At 42.3% G+C, this 20,225-nt stretch overlaps 1 protein-coding gene across 2 annotated transcripts in view; it reads left to right on the top strand.

Annotated features, from left to right (window-relative positions):
• Window positions 1-20,225, top strand: part of LOC126355827 (proton channel OtopLc-like) — a 254,516-nt gene that overhangs the window by 99,947 nt on the left and 134,344 nt on the right. Inside the window, exon 1 of one of the 2 annotated variants that reach the window (XM_050006274.1) lies at window positions 7,658-7,788. The exons of the other annotated variant lie outside the window; for it this stretch is intronic. The gene's annotated coding sequence lies outside the window, so the exon portion shown is untranslated. Of the gene's footprint in view, window positions 1-7,657; window positions 7,789-20,225 lie in introns of those variants that run through there. 2 annotated transcript variants of the gene reach the window in all.

Raw genomic sequence — 20,225 nt, 5'->3', positions numbered from 1 at the left:
ATGACACTCCCCTGCGGCACACCTGAAATCACTCTTACTTCGGACGACTTCTCTCCATTGAGAATGACGTGCTGCGTTCTGTTATCTAGGAACTCCTCAATCCAATCACACAATTGATCTGATAGTCCGTATGCTCTTACTTTGTTCATTAAACGACTGTGGGGAACTGTGTCAAACGCCTTGCGGAAGTCAAGAAACACGGCATCTACCTGTGAACCCGTGTCTAAGGCCCTCTGAGTCTCGTGGACGAATAGCGCGAGCTGGGTTTCACACGATCGTCTTTTTCGAAACCCATGCTGATTCCTACAGAGTAGATTTCTAGTCTCCAGAAAAGACATTATACTCGAACATAATACGTGTTCCAAAATTCTACAACTGATCGACGTTAGAGATATAGGTCTATAGTTCTGCACATCTGTTCGACGTCCCTTCTTGAGAACGGGGATGACTTGTGCCCTTTTCCAATCCTTTGGAACGCTTCGCTCTTCTAGAGACCTACGGTACACCGCTGCAAGAAGGGGGAGCAAGTTCCTTCACGTACTCTGTGTAAAATCGAAATGGTATCCTATAAGGTACAGCGGCCTTTCCTCTTTTGAGCGATTTTAATAGTTTTTCTATCCCTCTGTCATCTATTTCGATATCTACCATTTTGTCATCTGTGCGACAATCTAGAGAAGGAACTACAATGCAGTCTTCCTCTGTGGAACACCTTTGGAAAAAGACATTTAGTATTTCGGCCTTTAGTTTGTCATTCTCTGTTTCGGTACCACTTCGGTCACAGAGTGCCTCGACATTTTGTTTTGATCCACTGCCGCTTTGACATAAGACCAAATTCTTTGAATCTAATTATTGAAACATTCACTAGAAATGTTGTCCGACAACATATGTGCCTCAGAAGATGAGCAGGTCATCGAGTTGGTATCGAAACACCATAGTTTGTCAAACATGGGCATTCCTCTGCATCGACGAGCAACCATATTGTTACCAAAATGTCGTACGCCCGTTCTTCTTCAAGATGTAAGAAAATTTGTGACTGATTTGCGCTTCCTCGGTTCTCTTCCCAGTAATATACAGACTTCCTCCTCTTTCCGAAATTCCATGTACTTTGAGAGTGCCAAAAGTAACAGGTTTTCAGTTCGATCACTGAGCTTCGTGTTTTGCCTTTTATGTCTCCGCTACTATCATCGAGCTGCACCGCACCACGCCTGTAATAGCAAAATGTCCCTCGCAGCGCGTTGGAACTCGCATCGCACCAGTCAACCACACAATAGGGTTCTCGTCTAGGGAAAAATGTAGCACCCACCTGCTTTCAGCAAACTGTAAAAATAGATACAAAGCTTTCCAAAACTTTTTCTCGCTTTGACACCCCACAAAATGTGTAAGGGGAAAATTTTCGTCGCTCACTACAATTCGGTTGTTGTTTTGTTAAAAATTCCGGGTTCTACGTGACATTTTAATTTATAACTTCACTGTTACTTACATGGCCAAAGAGTCTGCACACGCCAACGACGTATGCTACTAAAACCCACTATAAAATTATGTTGTTGTACGACATATATACTACTGGCCATTAAAATTGCTACACCAAGAAGAAATGCAGATGATAAACGGTTATTCATTGGACAAATGTATTATACTAGAACTGACATGTGATTACATTTTCTCGCAATTTGGATGCATAGATCTTGAGAAATCAGTACCCAGAACCACCACCTCTGGCCGTAATAACGGCCTTCATACGCCTGGGCATTGAGGCAAACAGAGCTTGGATGGCGTGTATAGGTACAGCTGCCCATGCAGCTTCAACACGATACCACATTTAATCGAGAGTAGTGACTGGCGTATTGTGACGAGCCAGTTGCTCGGCCACCATTGACCAGACGTATTCACTTAGTGAGAGGTTTGGAGAATGTGCTGGCCAGGGCAGCAGTCGAACATTTTCTGTATCCAGAAAGGCCAGTACAGGACCTGCAACATGCGGTCGTGCATTATCCTGCTGAAATGTAGGGTTCGAATGAAGTGTAGAGCCACGAGTTGTCGGTTAAATTTCGCGTCTGTAGCACGTCATCATGTTCGTGGTGTAGCAATTTTAATGGCCAGTAGTGTATAAAATTATGTTGTTGTACGACATATAGCTTACAAGATATGGTGTGATAGATGTTGACCAGTACTAAAATCCAACTCTTCTTAAAAATTTAAATATATTTCTATTTCAAAGGCAAAAATTTTCATGTCATCATATACGGTTGTCAAATTATAGGAAACAATACTTTCATTTTTTACCTTTTTTACGCGCACCTAGAAAGAAGCTTTACGCAGTGTCGTGTGGCCCGCAACGGATAGCAAAAGATGCGAACATATTCCGCAGCATGCTGTGATAAAATCCGCACAAAGTAAAACGATGATCTAGAGTACGAGAATTTAAAATGATTGTAACACTTGAAAATATCATACAAACATACACTAAGTGATCAAAAGCGTCCGGACACCTGGCTGAAAGTGACTTACATGTTAGTGGCGCCCTCCATCGGTAATGATAGAATGCAATATGATGTTGACCCATTCTTAGCCTTGATGACAGCTTCCGCTCTCGCAGGTATACGTTCAGTCAGGTGCTGGAAGGTTTTTTGGGGAATGGCAGTCCATTCTTCACGGAGTGTTACACTGAGGAGAGGTGTCGATATCGGTGGGTGAGGCCAGTCACCAAGTGGGCGTTCCAAAACATCCCAGAGGTATTCCATAGGATTCAGGTCAGGGCTCTGGGCCGGTAAGTCAATTACAGAGATGCTATTGTCGTGTAACCACTCTGCCACAAGCCGTGCATTATGAACAGGTGCTCGATCGTGGTGAAAGATGCAATTGCCATCCCCTAGTTGTTCTTCAACAATGGGAAGCAGGAAGGTGCTTAAATCATCAATGTAGTCCTCTGCTGTGATAGTCACGTTAAACAACAACGGGTGGAAGCCTCTTTCATGAAAAACACGACCACACCGAAACACCACCGCCTCCGAATTTTACTGTTGATACTACACACGCTGGCAGATGACGTTCACCGGGCATTCACCACACCCACATCCTGTCATTGGATCGCCACATTTTGTACTGTGGTTCATCATTCCACAACGTTTTCCCACTGTTCAATCGTCTAATGTTTACGCTCCTTACACCAAGCGAGGCGTCGTTTGGCATTTACCGGCGTGATGTGTGGCTTATGAGCAGTCGCTCGACCGTGAAATCCAAGTTTTCTCACCTCCCGTCTAACTGTCATAGTACTTGCAGCGGATCCTGATGCAGTTTGGAAGCCCTGTGTGATGGTCTGGATAGATGTCTGCCTATTACACAGTACGACCCTCTTCAACTGTCGGCGGTCTCTGTCAGTCAACAGACGGGGTCGGCCTCACCGTTGTGCTGCACGTGTTCCTTCACGTTTCCACTTCACTATCGCATCGGAAACTGTGGACCTAGAGATGTTTAGGAGTGTGGAAATCTCGCGTACTGCCGTATGACACAAGTGGCACCCAATCACCTGACCACGTTGGAAGTCCGCGAGTTCCGCAGAGCGCCCCATTCTGCTCTCGCACGATGTTAATGACTACTGAGGTCGCTTATTTGGAGTACCTGGCAGTAGGTGGCATCACAACGCACATAATATGAAAAACGTATGTTTTTGGGGGTGTCCAGATACTCTTGATCACACAGTGTATACTATTTAATAAATATAAGACCCTTACTGTGAAACCCAGTCGAAATTTTACAGTTAGTATAAAGCCTCGTGTCACCTAAGCTGATATGAAAAACTCGTTTGTTAATCTTCCGCGGACATGGTTACATACAATGGAACAAAATAAAATAATAATAGGGTTTCGGACACGGAGCTGATAGGTAGACCTCGCAGCCTCCGGTGTACATAATCGCCCTCTAATAGTTGTCTAAATGTAATGTTATGTCGATGGAGTATCTGCGGATATCCCAAGAGACGTTTTCGCTTATTTTGGCTCCTGTTCCACTGAGCGAAGTTCCTGAGAAATTAGATAATGAACATTTGCTATATTCTGTTCGTGAGCTTCGTTGCCTACTATGGGGATGATTGTAGTTTTTCTATTATTGTCGCTGTAAATTAATAATAAAATTCCCTCTGATGTAGTAGTTATTTAGATTTTTAACATTTACGATCAACTTAACGTTAATCTGAGTTTGATGTATTAATCATATACTGAGAGACGTTAAGTTCATTGTAGGTGATAAAAATCGAAATAACCTAGTACATCTACTACAGTTTGTTAAGTTTAACCAGTAAAGTTTATTGTTCTTAATATGACAAAAAGCTCTTAGGCATCTGATAAGCTGCTATTTAATTCAGTGACTGAACTCAGCTCGAGCCAAGAATATAGTGGGTGGCGAACACATCATATAAATTAAATAAAATAAAATAAAAGTAGCTATGAAAAATTGGCGATGTTTGCAGCTAAAAGCTTCTGCAGCATAGTCGGAACAACCTTGACAACATGTGGGCCCGCTCATTTTTCCATAAAGGCGTTGACCATCTTGTCTCCCTGTGGAATAAATGTATAAATATTTATGGAGCTTATTTTTGAAATAAACAGCGTACTCATTTTTTTCCATCCGTCTCGTTTATTTTTCACTGCCCCTTACGTTAATCCTAAGTGCCAATCAGTAACGAAAAATAGTCTAAGTCCCCACTGACAAACTGAATTAAAAATAAAATTCAGTGTACTCACTCAAAACCCCTATACGTCTTCAAGTCCGAAAACACAAGTTCCGCTGCACCATTGGCAGAAATAACACAGAATCCTGATTACTGCAGAATATCTCTAAGGCTTTACTGAACTGACGCGAAATATTTCAGAGTATCGTGGCCAGCGTGAAACGATGTGGGAAACTTCTCTCACCGCAAAGGGCGCAACTAGGTCACAGATCTAACTACCATAGGCCTTGCTTCTATAGCTCCGCCTTGAACAGTGCGAGAGAGAACGGTGACTGCCACTCTTTTAAGCCCTCGGCACTCCTCTCCAAGGAAAACTTATGCCTACACGTCACATAGTGACTTTATGCTATCGTCACCCTCTCTTACATTTGACACACAAATACAATGAAATATATGAACAAAATCTAATCAAAATTTATATTTCATAGTTAATTCTACATGTTACACTTTGCCCAGAAATTAATTTTAAACAACTGCAAATTTAGCAGCAGTAATAAAAATAGTTCATAGTCTTTATGGCTTCGATAATTATAGTGCAATCATGCAGGCCTTTTCCTGCTCTTTTCACTGCTGCAATCAAAATTCATACCTCAGAAGCTTCTGTAATTATTCGCAAAACTATGTGAATTAATCAGCAATTAATTAAAAAGACAACGAAAAATATCTTGCAAACTAAATATGGGTTGTATGTAATCGCTCCCTTGCTATTAGTGTGGCTCTCCTGGATAAAATGGTACCCTCATTTTAATCAAAAGTTTAATTAAAAAGTGTCTCAAAGATTAATTAATTACGTTATGAAGAATGTAAATAGCCAACCCCCGATGCAGATTGGAGAGGCTTACACATTGGTAGCTTGACGCTTTTGGTGTGTAAAAATTGTAAAAGTTATGAATTATATACTGGATTTTTTGTTAAACAAATGTGCTTGGCGTTGCATATTCTCACACACACTATATCCGGAGCATATGTGCATCAGAACAATCGTCTTTATCTCATCTTTAACAAGACCTATCATGATTCTCTGTAAATAGAATAATTTGCGCTGCATGTGTGCAAATCTCGCCTTCTTGTGCACTATCGGGTGAATATGACGTCACATCCGGGGTGATAAACGTTTGACAAAAGCACGTGGAGGCTCGCATCGCGTTGCTGCGCATCAGCGTCACATTCGTCTGGAGTCCAGGCCACAGCACGTTCAAACCAAACGCGGCTTCTAACCAAAATCAATCGTCAGTACTCAGATATGGTACGTCCTGTCAAATGTACGATTCTGTTTTGTAGAATTATCACTAATGTTACGAAGCATCGAACTTACGCAGTTTTTAATTGCTTTATGAGTTGGTTGAATTTTATTGCTGTTTCTCGAAGACCTTATTTTGTTTCATTTAATCATTACAAAAATATTGAACATATAAGAGAAAGGTGGTGCGTTGTCGGTATTATTATGGTGTGTAATTCACGAACAATATACTTCTTGCATTTAACATTTAACTATTATAGGTATGCTAGGATTGTGTTTGTCAATGTAAAGAATATAATAACTACACTTCACGAAAATAGCCGGCTTGAGTGGCCAAGCGGTTCTAGGCGCTTCAGTCTGGAACCGCGCGACCGCTACGGTCGCAGGTTCGAATCCTGCCTCGGACATGGATGTGTGGGATGTCCTTAGGTTAGTCAGGTTTCAGTAGTTCTAAGTTCTAGGGGACTGATGACCTCAGATGTTAAGTCCCGTAGTGCTCAGAGCCATTTGAACCATTTTTTTTCACGAAAATAGAACGAAATCAAAAGTGTAAGAGTTGTCAAGCAAGTAGATTCTATATCGCCAAAATCGTATCCAGTAATCCCACTGGAAGTCAGAAGACGAAGAAATATTTTTGGTAAATGAAATAAAGTGAATCACTTGGACCTTTACCCTCGAAATTCCAGGGGGTCTGGGGTTCTGTATGACAGCCGTCCGAAGACATCGTAAACGTGTCGATGACTTTATATTTTAAAATATTGAAAAAATGTCTTGCCTCTAATGAATTTTCAGTGGATTATTCTACCTGATGACATAAATCTTTTAAGCTTTTCAAGTGAGCTTAACCTAATTATTTAAGTGTTAGTGGTAGATGTCACGTTTCCAATGAATGTTATATTCAGTATTTTCAGGCTCAGAACCTTACTTACCCATCAGTAGCTCTTTAAAAAGTATGTATTTAATATTAGTTAACAACAGTTAGGGAAATCTGCATTTGATAGTATTTGAAATTTGCAATCGTTATCGTTTGTCCTCATGATTTTGTTAAATGAGGCATAATCGTAAAAGACATCCCAAATGATATTAAATAAAATAAATTTTAAAAAACCTGAAAACGTGGGATCCACTAAAACCTCGTGAAAATGTTGACTTTTGACTCATATTTATGGGTAATAAAGCGATAGATTTACGCTTAAGGTTGGGTTACAATTCAATCATTATTAATATGTACAAACAGACAGTGAAGTGAAATCAGCCAGTTATTTAGACAACCAATGTAGGCCCACAAGGACATCTTCACAGGATTTCTCACGTAGGATGTTAAAAGTTGACTATATATCAAGATAGTTTACTGTTCTAGAGAGAACAGATACGACTGATGACCGTGTAACTTCTCTAGAATAAATGATAATTAATTGAAACCCTTAGCTGCGGACAGGTGTAGTTGATATACCAACAACACCTGTCGGCAGCTGAGGGTTTCAATTAATTATCATTTACTAAAAGCGGACGTTCTCCCTCCATATTGCGCGCCGCTGCCCGGATACAGCGGTTCGCGACGGCGGATCAGTGCAGCGACACCCACCTGCTCTTGTTTGCCGTCCATCCGCGCTGCAGATTAGCACCGCCGCCCGCTAGCAGAAAACAGTCGGCCCTTCGCCGCGCACTACTTTGCAACGTCAACCCACTAGCGCCGAAGCCACCTGCTCCCGCCTCGACTGTCGTCGCTACTAGGGCAGCGGACGGCCACTTATCTCGTGTTGGGCTTGAAAGATCTGACAAAGGGGCTGTTGGAAGTGGCCTGCGAAAGCACCTGTTCGCCGTAAGTACGAAGTACTTCTTTTACCCTTCAGTTTAAGCTGGTAGCGATCTTTAGCTACCCTGCACTAACATTTATTCGCCTCTGCGTAATCACTACACACAAAATTCTCACTAACACGTGTCAAAATTTATTATCTTTAGTCAGTCGTATAATACTTTCCCTATATTGCTCTTCCCCTGTACGTTAAATAATGTTTAGCACAATGGCATATATCCTAATAATTTGCTTCTTTTTATACGTACTTATTTCCCTGTTCTTCTTATACCTTTCTATGTCATACACTTTTATAACATTTATTATCACATAGTAGTCTTGCATTTCCAGTTCTTCAAGTATTTCCGATTTTCCCATGGGCAGTGTTCAGTTACGTTTAACAGTGTCTTCTAAATGTACAGTTTCGTAAATGACTCTCTCAATTCGAAATACATGCCATGTAAATAAGTATTACTATTTCTTAAATTTATTACATTATTCTTGCTTTAGTATGGTCATTTGCCAGTTGTTCCTACCTTATAGATGGGTTATGTGATGCAGTTCACTCATTTACTGTTTTTTCTTAGGGTCCCTTACCCCAGCGGGTAAAAGCGGAAACCTTACAGGATCACTTTTTTGTCTCTCTGTCCGCACGCAAAGACCAAATTTTCTCAAGAACGGACATAGGTATCAAGTAGAAAGCTACGTCAAATAATAGGGTCTACGGTCCCTTGGCAGTGTAAAAAAATTAAGCTTGTAAATCATCGTAATCAAAAGACACGATCATTTGTGTCGCATATTTTCATATTCGCACACTCATTCACAAAAACCTATAGATTAGCTATCTACACAGGGTGATTCTTATTAACGTTTAAAAAGTAATTTAATATGAGACACATTGCTCCGCAAATGTCGGAAAATATCCCAAAACCGTACGGCAAATGTTGAATATGTGACGTCACCAGATGACGTACAGGTCTAACAAGACTTACGGGCCATGTAACGATCTTGTGACATCACACTAGTCTGATTGTGCGCCACACTTTGTGAACGCTCGGCCTCTCGCAGGGCCCACAGGCCTGGTATCTGCTAAGATTCTTAATTTTATCGTACGCTGTCGAGAACTTACATACATTTAAACACGCAGTCAAGAATTATTAAATGTCTGAAACAGTTTCTCGCGGCTCCCCGGAGACGGCTGGTGGTGTTCGTAAGATCTGCAGGGTCACGTGCTGTGACATGCACGATATGGTCTGTCTTTCTCGAGGGCCTCGATGACGTACAGCATCGAACGCGCAGTGGTTGGACTTACCGATCCTATTCTCACCTGTAGGTGCCACTGCTACACGTGGCTCCTCTAGGGTACTTTGAATTCGTTCTTGCGTTATACGGTATGATACGACAGTGTCCGCAGTAGTGGTAATACAAGATTACGACGAATCCGTTTACATTTACGAAAACAGAGTAGCCTGGTCGAGCAATGTGTAGCACTGCTCCCCACCAGAAATAGTAGGATAGACACACCTAACCGCTGCACGTGCGGTGAAGGACGTCATATGGTGACGTCACATGTTTAACACTTATCATACACTTTCAGGGTATTTGCTGACATTTGCAGCCCCATGTATCTTACATTGTATTAATTGTCTCGGGGTCATCTACGTCGCTTTGAGGGTTTTCGAACGTTAACAAGAATCACCCTGGCTGCAAAATTAAGTTTGTACGGAAACCTCGGAGCGCTATTCCTACCAGAAGTTGCCCTTCTTCATGATATATGGGCATGGTTACACCACATCATCCAAAAACAAGGTAATCGTTTTACATGTGTATCGTTGTAGCTAATCATCTGCAACACAAGTATGAGTTTTATGAAGAATGGTCAAATTTATGAAACATTCTCAATATTTTCGATACAACAGTTGTATTGTTTTTCTTCGGGGCCTTTTAATTTTGAAATTATTGGCGTTTCCACGTTTTTAACTGTTATTTTTTGGAAGTTAGAGGAGGAAGAAAAAAGTCTTACTTTCTCCTACAGAAAGCGTAAACAATTGCCGTTTGTAATGTACCGTAATAGTATTTGTGAAATCGAGACGAACAAATTGATATGGAGCACGTGTGGTCTGTTAAGCTAAGAAACAAACGTATATCAGGAAATATCGGGAGAATACACGGTTATATGATTTCCAATGTCCATCGGCTAATCCAACAAAGTTAGGACTCCGAAAATCGGTCGTTTATCACATATCGTGCGAGTATAGCATATCGTAAGTTGAAAAAACTATACGCAGTGTTGAACAAAATGCTAAAGACCGCAGGTGTTGACCACGACCCAAGCAGCCAACTAAATCACCTGTCACCGTACACTATCTCACCTGCGAGTACAAAAATTAAACAGGAAGCTACCAGCGTCTTGTCGCACGAGACGAATTCGTGTGACGGTATAACAAGGGAGAAAACCGACGTCAGAGTGGCTGAAGTTTAACCAGCGGGACAGTGGCCTCAGCTGAAGTAAATCGTGAGATCCGGTGTTCCGCAGGCTGAAATAACTTCTGAAAACTTACAAGTGATCTCTCACTGCTCATAGTTAAGTAGCACGTAAGACTTGTTTGGTAAAGTGTATTTTCTTTTAGTTGTTTTGAGTTTACTTCGATTGTTTCATTGTTAAAAATCACGGGGCACAATTGTAAGCTGGAGGGCAGCGTGTGCCGTTTACAGCCAAAACGTCTAGCAACGAATTCTGCGCTCGATGCCTGGCGAAGCACCAGCACGTCCTCTGTAAGTTGACCTACGTGCCTTCTATAAGAGCATTTTGTGAACAGCCAACGCAAATATGCTAAAAATCTGTCATCGGCCAGCAAACATTGAAAAGCTATTATGTCGACAATTGACATTTTGAGACCGTGGCTGTCTAGAAGGTACAAGACGCATCATAAAAAGAAGAGCCGGCTTCTGTGGCCGAGCGGTTCTAGGCGCTTCAGTACGAAACCGCGCTGCTGCTACGGTCGCAGGTTCGATTTCTGCCTCTGGCATGGGTGTGTGTGATGTCCTTTGGTTAGTTAGGTTTAAGTACTTCTAAGTGTAGGAAACTGATGGCCTCAGATGTGAAGTCGCATTGTGCTTAGAGCCATTAGAACAAACTCTGCGCACACTCCGCTGCAGAGTGAAAATCTCATTCTGGAAACATCCCCCAGGCTGTGGCTAAGCCATGTCTCCGCAGTATCCTTTCCTTCAGGAGTGCTAGTTCTGCTAGGTTCGCAGAAGAGCTTCTGTAAAGTTTGGAAGGTAGGAGGCGAGATACAGCCAGAAGTAGAGCTTTGAGGACCGGCCGTGAGTCGTGCTTCGGTAGCTCAGATGGTAGAGCACTTGCCCGCGAAAGGCAAAGGTCCTGAGTTCGAGTCTCGGTCGGGCACACAGTTTTAATCTGCCAGGAAGTTTCACTGTTAATAATGTTATTCACTTTCACAAATAGCTCAGTAACCGCTTTCGTACCGAAATGTTCATCTTCAAACAGCTGTTCACATTTATATTTCATTTGTTGTTTATATTAGTTGTATGTCTTCTCCTTTGTGGCGAAATTTCCTTGGGATGATGGAGTGAGAAGTTCTTCAGCACAGTTACCTGTGGTACCGTCATTTTTGAATACAATCTTTCATGTGGCAAAACTATCGGTGTGTCTGGGTGGTCTGCAACATGTGAATATTTATACACAAAAAAGAGAGTATTTAATATTATTACGTAAGTGAACGGCTGATGACGCTCAAACCTCCAGTCACAAGTATGGACAGACAAAAACTGTTGTAACTGGACCTTGATATCCTGGAGACGGCTACTGGAACGGAGCCGACGTCAGAGTTTGTCCCACACATGCTCTAATGCGGAAAGATCTGGGGTCTTGCTGGCCATGACAGAGAGTTCATAGAGACACATTCCATATGTGGACATGCATTCTTCGTGACATGACGATACCGTCGAATCGGAGGTAACACGTGAGGATGCAGGACGTCCGTGACGTATCGAAATCATGTCAGAGTTCTCTCAATCATTGAAGCCATACCCAGTGCTCTCCACCCAAAGACGCAAGGAGGGTACACCACTGTGCGTCTCCAAAGCATTAGAATGATTGGACTCCTCCCCAGGTTGCCGCCATACTCGCCGTTGATGGTCACCTGGGTAGTGCAAAACCGTGACCGCTGAACACAGTGCGACGCCATTGATCAGTAGTCCATGTTTCCCGGTCAAAGCACCACTCGAAACACACGCGTATGTTTTGGAAAAAGGAGGCGGAGGTTATTATTAAATTTTTCATTTTTCACACAAATACTTTTATGACAATGGATGAAGATGGTCATTTAGTCCGAAACCGACTATTATTGTGTCGTAAGGAAGTGGAGGCGCCCGCATCTCGTGGTCGTGCGATAGCGTTCTCGCTTCCCACGCCCGGGTTCCCGGGTTCGATTCCCGGCGGGGTCAGGGATTTTCTCTGCCCCGTGATGGCTGGGTGTTGTGTGCTGTCCTTAGGTTGGTTATGTTTAAGTAGTTCTAAGTTCTAGAGGACTGATGACCATAGATGTTAAGTCCCATAGTGCTCAGAGCCATTTGAACCATTTTTTTGAAAGTGAAGGCGTTTGTGTTGTATTGACTCCACCCTGGTCTTGGGACAGTAATTCCCATGTCCGGCTGCTGTTTGTCTCCGGCCAACCTACCAATGGTGCGGAAAGACACAGAATGTTTCAGTGAGTCCATTACTTGTTCGCAGATAGCACCCTCAGATGTGAAAGGATTTCGATTTACTTGGTGCACAATACGGCGTTCCTTGCTTTTGGAAACCAGACATGCTCGACTGAAACCTTCACTACGAGTGTGCCTTCTCTGGCGATCCTATGGAGTCAAACGTGGGGCCACTGTCACATCTGAACGGAGTAGCTGGTCAAATGGAAGCCTGTTTTAATCAATGAGACCAGTTCCAAATTTCATCAGGTGCTGAAAAGGCCGTCTCACACGAGTACCGAGCATCTTCGGGTCATTCATGGCTATCACCCAATATTCGACACTGTCCACACCCCTTATACAGTCTACCAGGCCTTTTAACAATACTAATCAAGAAGAACGCTAACGCATTCATATGACCACCATGTACCCACCGATGGTGTGTTTGTGTACGGAGTTACGATAGAGCCGATCTTCTGGCTGCTTCAGTTTGTTGTCATTCAGTGTGGACGAATTGCTCCTACTTACTTCTTGCTGTTGCAGTGAACTGCTAGTCTTTGACGTGTAGTACACTTCAAGTCAGTCTGACCTACGTTGCGTCGCGTTTCCTTGGTAGTGCAGTTTTAACAGCCAGCACTGTAGTAGGACCACACACTTATAAAGCTGGTATTTCCTACGCTACAGAACGACCACGACAAGGAGGTGCGAAAATTTCCCCTGTCAAGAGAATTGCGGATACACCTCAGAGAAGTCGATTTCAAGTAAATACTCGTCGTCGTTTATTTTGGAATGTGACTCATCTGGAAAGGAAAACGCACATTGCACTGATAGGCGGCTGTGAGTTATTAAAGGATTTCCAATTCCTGCAGTGATGAAAGAGCGTCCTACCCGCCATATAGGACGGCCAAGAATACGAGAGCTGTTCGGAAGGAAAGTGCCTGTCGGTTACGAAACGTAAACCACTGTGAAAATCCTATGAAGCCTAACACATATGTGTTGGGTAGCGTCTCTAGTTTGCCGGGCGACAGCGTCACGTCGCTGTTTTCGGTTCTGAGATTACGGTGACCACGTAAAAACGTCTAGAAAATAGTGTCTCCCCCAAGTATGAGGGCCTTGTGAGAGATTTCGCCTGATGTCATGCAGCCCACATAACATAACTGTCATGCATTTCCTTCTTTTTAACAATTCTCTGCCGCACTCTGTAGGGGCAAAGATGATATTCGTGCAGCGTTTTCGATGGGAAGTGTTTGATGGCCGACCATACAGCCCGAACTTGGCTCTCCCTGAGTTTCATCATTGCTAGCATGAACCGCAGACAACGAGCTGTAGACCAGCGTAGAGAGTTGGCGGAAAGCTCAGGTAGCTGCCTTGTATGACGAGGGTATTGGGATGTTGGTACAACGCTACGAAAAATGTCTCAGTCCGAACGACGACTATGTAGAGAAGTATCTGGAACGGATAGATAACTGTCACAAACAAAACATTTTTGATTTTCACCAAGGTTTTCGTTTCACGACCGATCGGAACTTCTTTTCCGAACAGGCCTGGTAATTAGTTTCATGTCTAGCAGTGCACTCCTACAAGTGGTGGATTTCGTGACTCTGTTTGTGCGATTTCCTTGTTCTAGTTGTATTATATACTAACTTCGGTATTCTGTATGTTCGTAATCGATTTAGTGGGAAGCAAACATTCCAAGGTGTGTCTTAACACAATGTTACCACGCACAGCACGCTGCGGATGGTCAGGTATAACAATTGACACGCGATTTTCGAGATATACATACTTTCAAATTTCTTGGTAGATACGCTACTCTAGATTTTTGTGTACAAAATTAGACTAGTTCTGCAGAATTTCTCGAAGAAATCAATAATAGTACGAAAAATTTCAATTGCACAAAAAGTTATTGGGCAGTTTGCGAAAAAAATATGAACGCAATTCTAAAATTAACATTTTTTGTGCAGTTAATATTTTATGAGATAATTGCAATTCTGAAGAAATCACTTTCACTAGAAATAAATTCATACAGCATTTCTGATTATAGTTCTGGATAGTAGCCGAAGAGTTCTTCCGAAAAAGTTAGTTAATCTTTACTCGAACTCGGAAAAATTCGTTTTCAGGTAACACGGGGATCCGATCCCCATCTGATTAGCCATGTGGGCCAGAGTACATAGTGTTTCTTTGTCTGATTTAAGTTACCCATTTAAACTGAAAATTGTGGCAGAGAGGTATTTTGCAGCTTTTTAAGGATTGTCGTAGCGTATATTTAACTTGCAATGTGAAGAGTTCTAGAATCTAAAGTACTATGGACAAGCTGTGGTACGAATTCGTGATACTCTTTTCATTTGTATGCTGGAGGCAGAAAAAACTCTTTTTCACATCTGGATGACGACAATGACCGCATACCAGCTTCAGAATAGTTATTAAACTGAAGGATATCACGAAACTCTGTTAAAAGGAAAGGCGATGATTTGAATGACGTGTCTTTCAAGTTTATTCGTAAAGAATCAGAGAACAACTAACCAACAATGAACGCGTGAACCGCCGGCTGGTGTGGTCGAGTGGTTCTAGGCGCTTCAGTCCAGAAACGCGCTGCTGCTATGGGCGCTGGTTCGAATCCTGCCCCGGGCATGGATGTGGGTGATGTCCTTAGGTTAGTTAGGTTTAAGTAGTTCTAAGTTATAGGGGACTGATGACCTCAGATTTTAAGTCCCATAGTGCACAGAGCCACTTGAACTATTTGAACGAGTGAGCCAAGAGGGGTGTAAGAAGCATACGCAACAATACTGCTCACTCTCGTTTGAACGGTATGATTACGCCCGTACAGTGGGGCCACAGTTCTTTTCGCTAAATTCTGCAGAACTATTTAAATTTTGTATAGAGAGCTCTAGATGTATAGCATACCTATCAAGAACTCCGAAAAAAATTACGTTTGTCAAAAGTCGGGTGTCAACTTCACATGTGTTCAAATGGTTCAAATGGCTCTGAGCACTATGGGACTTAACTTCTGAGGTCATCAGTCCTCTAGAACTTAGAACTACTTAAACCTAACTAACCTAAGGACATCTCACTCATCCATGCCCGAGGCAGGAGTCGAACCTGCGACCATAGCAGCAGCGCTGTCCCGTACTGAAGCGCCTAGAACCGCTCGGTCAAACCGGTCGGCTGCGACGTTGCCAAACAGCTTTAGGAGTTCCTTGTGAGGTACTTAAGTGGAAAGAGTGGGGAACCGCTTGCTATGACTTCAGTTTACCGACAGACTATACCAGTGTTGTTTGGTGCACAGAATCGATGCGCCCTTCTCCCACAACCAGTCCACTGCTTCAACTTCCAATCTGTCCAGTACTTTTCAACCTCACATACTAACGTATAAGACCTTAAGGTAAACTATTATCAATCATGAGGCTGCTTTTATTGAAATAAACTATTCATTTCATTTCATTTGCGATTCGCAAACATCGATGCCTTGGGTATTACCAAGTGGTAACGGTATATACTTATAGGAAGTGTTGATCCAATCAGCAATGTAGAATCACATATGCAACTCAACAAAATTAGTTACGGGAATAGCAATCAAACATAAAATTGCAACCCACATGTCTCATGGTCGTGCGGTAGCGTTCTCGCTTCCCACGCCAGGGTTCCCGGGTTCGATTCCCGGCGGGGTCACGGATTTTCTCTGGCTCGTGATGGCTGGTTGTTGTGTCATGTCCTTAGGTTAGTTAGGTTTAAGTAGTTCTAAGTTCTAGGGGACTGATGACCATAGATGTTAAATCCCATAGTGCTCAGAGCCATTTGAACCATTTTAGCAACCGACATGCGGATATAGATTTAAAGTCAAAAGCGTGGATCAGAGTTTTTTGGTGATACTTACCTCAAGATTGTTTGCAAGACTAATAATAAAATAAAAGATGTGCAAGTACCATAGTTAAGTCGCCAAGTACTGAGAGCTCAATTTTATTCCGAAATTATGTGAACTTGGTTCTTAAGTTAAACTTCTATACTTTCGCTGGCCATGGGGGATATACTTACCAGTAACTGTATGTCCCTAGTGCGTTTGTGGGACTACGTCGTACCACTTCTGTACGCTCCTGGCATCTTGTGGTAGTCCGCTGTACCAGCTATAGTTTATGTTCGTTTGAAGTATAGCGTTCAGGGCCATGGAAATCATATCCCACCAAATAACTTTGCTTCAAAGAGTCTTGGGAACTATGCTTACCACCAAAGTATCTATTCCAAGAGGTTTGGAAAGCATACTTACAACAAATTTAATATGTTTTTTTTTGTGGACCATGTGAAGCATACTCACTGTCAACTTAATGATTTTACGAAACGTTTGGGACCATGTCTCACAACCTCTGGATGTGACTGACATCTTGTGGTAGTACACTGCACCACTTGCATAAGAACTCCTACTTACAACAATCAATTTCCGTTTGTGATGAGATCACTACTGTTCTCACTTGCGAAATCAGGAAAATTGCTTTCTTTCTACAATTGGAACTACACTTAAACACTAAAATAACAGTTCACAGAAGGGCTGTGGGTGTTGTACACACCACCATACTTTTTGGTATTAAAAAACAAAAAGGTTACGTATAATGATCACAATCTAACACGACACTAAAAAAAATTAACTGCGCTGAGTGACTAAAAAGTGCACCCGCAAAGGAATTAATAAGGTAATCGCGTCTAGTGGAATAAAGAAACTCTGCCGACAGACTGTTGCCATCAAGAAAAGAAGTCTCCTTAACGACTCTTATGCATAAAGCATCGATTTAAAATTTCATGCTGCGCTGGATTAGTCGAGCGGTCTGAGGCGCTGCAGACATGGACTGTGCGGCTGGTCCCGGAGGTTCGAGTCCTCCCTCGGGCGTGGGTGTGTGTGTTTGTCCTTAGGATAATTTAGGTTAAGTAGTGTGTAAGCTTAGGGACTGATGACATTAGCAGTTAAGTCTCATAAGATTTCACACACATTTGAACATTTGCTTTTCTTTTTAATTTGACTTTCACGCGAATTATTTAACTGCAGTAGGTAACATGCAGAAACAGTAACAGAGAACAACGACGTTGAGGCAGATAGAAAATCTGAGCACATTTATGACTGAAAGACGCTCCTGTGTCTAGCGCCAACTGCACTGGAAGCTGTCATACGAGGTGCATTCAAGTTCTAAGGCATCCAATTTTTTTTCTCCGGAGTGGAAAGAGATAGAAACATACGCATTGTTTTAAAATGAGGCCGCGTTCATTGCCAATACATCCCACAGATGGCAGCACCGTACGGCAGATGGAATATTATCGCCAACAGTGAGAATGAGAACTGTTTTAAATACTTAAAATGGCGACGTTTTCCTTACTTGAACAGCATGCAATCATTCGTTTTCTGAATTTGGGTGGTGTGAAACCAATTGAAATTCATCGACAGTTGAAGGAGACATGTGGTGATGAAGTTATGGATGTGTCGAAAGTGCGTTCGTGGATGCGACAGTTTAATGAAGGCAGAACATCGTGTGACAACAAACCGAAACAACCTCGGGCTCGCACAAGCCGATCTGACGACATGATCGAGAAAGTGGAGAGAATTGTTTTGAGGGATCACTCAATGACTGTTGAACAGATCGCCTACAGAGTTGGCATTTCTGTGGGTTCTGTGCACACAATCCTGCATGACGACCTGAAAATGCGAAAAGTGTCATCCAGGTGGGTGCCACGAATGCTGACGGACGACCACACGGCTGCCCGTGTGGCATGTTGCCAAGCAATGTTGACGCGCAACGACAGCACGAATGGGACTTTCTTTTCATCGGTTGTGACAATGGATGAGATGTGGATGCCATTTTTCAATCCAGAAATAAAGCGCAAGTCAGCTCAATGGAAGCACACAGATTCACCGCCACCAAAAAAATTGCGGGTAACCGCCAGTGCTGAAAAAATGATGGTGTCCATGTTCTGGGACAGCGAGAGCGTAATCCTTACCCATTGCGTTCCAAAGGGCACTACGGTAACAGGTGCATTCTACGAAAATGTTTTGAAGAACAAATTCCTTCCTGCACTGCAACAAAAACGTCCGGGAAGGGCTGTGCGTGTGCTGTTTCACCAAGACAACGCACCCGCACATCGAGCAAACGTTACGCAACTGTTTCTTCGTGATAACAACTTTGAAGTGATTCCTCATGCTCCCTACTCACATGACCTGGCTCCTAGTGATTTTTGCCTTTTTCCAACAATGAAAGACACTCTCCGTGGGCGCACATTCACCAGCCGTGCTGCTATTGCCTCAGTGATTTTCCAGTGGTCAAAACAGACTCCTAAGGAAGCCTTCGCCGCTGCCATGGAATCATGGCGTCAGCGTTGTGAAAAATGTGTACGTCTGCAGGGCGATTACGTCGAGAAGTACCGCCAGTTTAATCGATTTCGGGTGTGTATTTAATTAGAAAAAAATCGGAGGCCTTATAACTTGAATGCACCTCGTATCTGCAAGCAAATGGATAGCTTTTTTGACAGCAGGCTGCCCACCGACCACAGCGCCGTTAGGCTGTTAGCTTCTGTTAGCGTGGACACTGCATGTTTACGATGACAGCTCGGTCAGTGACGCACGAGGCCTGGCGGTGTGGGGCAGATTTTTACGGTGTGCTTCTGGGAACAATCAGGACATGGCGGAAATTTGTTCAATACTGTTGGTGTACGATCAGACGCCCGTGACGATGCGGACGACAAAAGTGAGCAACCCTGAAGTCTACAAACACAGTTGAATTCAAAAATAGTAATGGTATATACAGTGTAATAAAATTGTAACGTCACTTAAGACTCAGTTTACGATCTAAACAAACACGCTTTAGTGAGCCATATGCTGATTGTTGCGCTGCATCATTAAAGATAAAATTGTGTGTGCTATGGTTATAAACTGAAAAAAGGAGCTCCAAATTATAGAATAAAAGTAAATACAGCTAGGGTTTAATTGAACACAAATAAATAACTCAAGACTCCTGGTAAGTACGTTAGTACTGTGGCGTCACCTGGAAGCCTATCTAATGTAAGACGTGATTTATTCAACTGATATGAATGTAATACAAAACAAAAATATTGTCGAATCTGAAAATATTTTGTGACAAATACTGTAAATATATTCCATTAATTGCACAGATAAAGAATACAACAGTTCAATACGTTCCATGAAAGCATGGAACTTCAAGTTATATATTATATTCAACAGCCATATTCCTCGCCCCTGTCAGTTCTCTGTTTTTCGCTTTTCACCTGTTTGCTCCCGTTGATAGCTGTATGTATAACTAGCTGTCTGTATGAGCTTTAAGGTTACAATATATTGTTCATTGAAAGTATCTTATGTTCACTTTCAAAAACACCTCTCCCTCCAAGTGAATTTAAAGATAATAATAATATTGCTGTCGATTGTCCATCGTACTTCGGCTGTTTAGGTGGCGCTGAGTCCGCCATTACGTGTACTAAAAAATATTTGAGTGTGTGCGAGCTTCGCTCTCAAAGGAAAATAATACTAAATGCTTTTATGAATTTTTACAGTCAGTTTTCAATTTTAAAGTTAGTTAATTTTTTTGTTTACGAAACTTATTCAGAGATTTAACATGACAAGGCTTAGGTGAGACTTAACCTCTTGTTAAAAATATTCTCAGTTAATTCAAATTATTGAAAGTTAACTCAATTCTTAAAGAGATAAAGTTAAAGAAATTCTATGCATTTATTTCAATAATACACAGGTGTTTGTGAAACTCTTTCTTCCTATG

Source organism: Schistocerca gregaria, chromosome 3 (assembly GCF_023897955.1).
Source record: "Schistocerca gregaria isolate iqSchGreg1 chromosome 3, iqSchGreg1.2, whole genome shotgun sequence".
In the NCBI taxonomy this organism is placed as follows: domain Eukaryota; kingdom Metazoa; phylum Arthropoda; class Insecta; order Orthoptera; family Acrididae; genus Schistocerca; species Schistocerca gregaria.
Note: the sequence above shows the minus strand (reverse complement) of the source record. Positions and strands in the feature narration are given on the sequence as shown.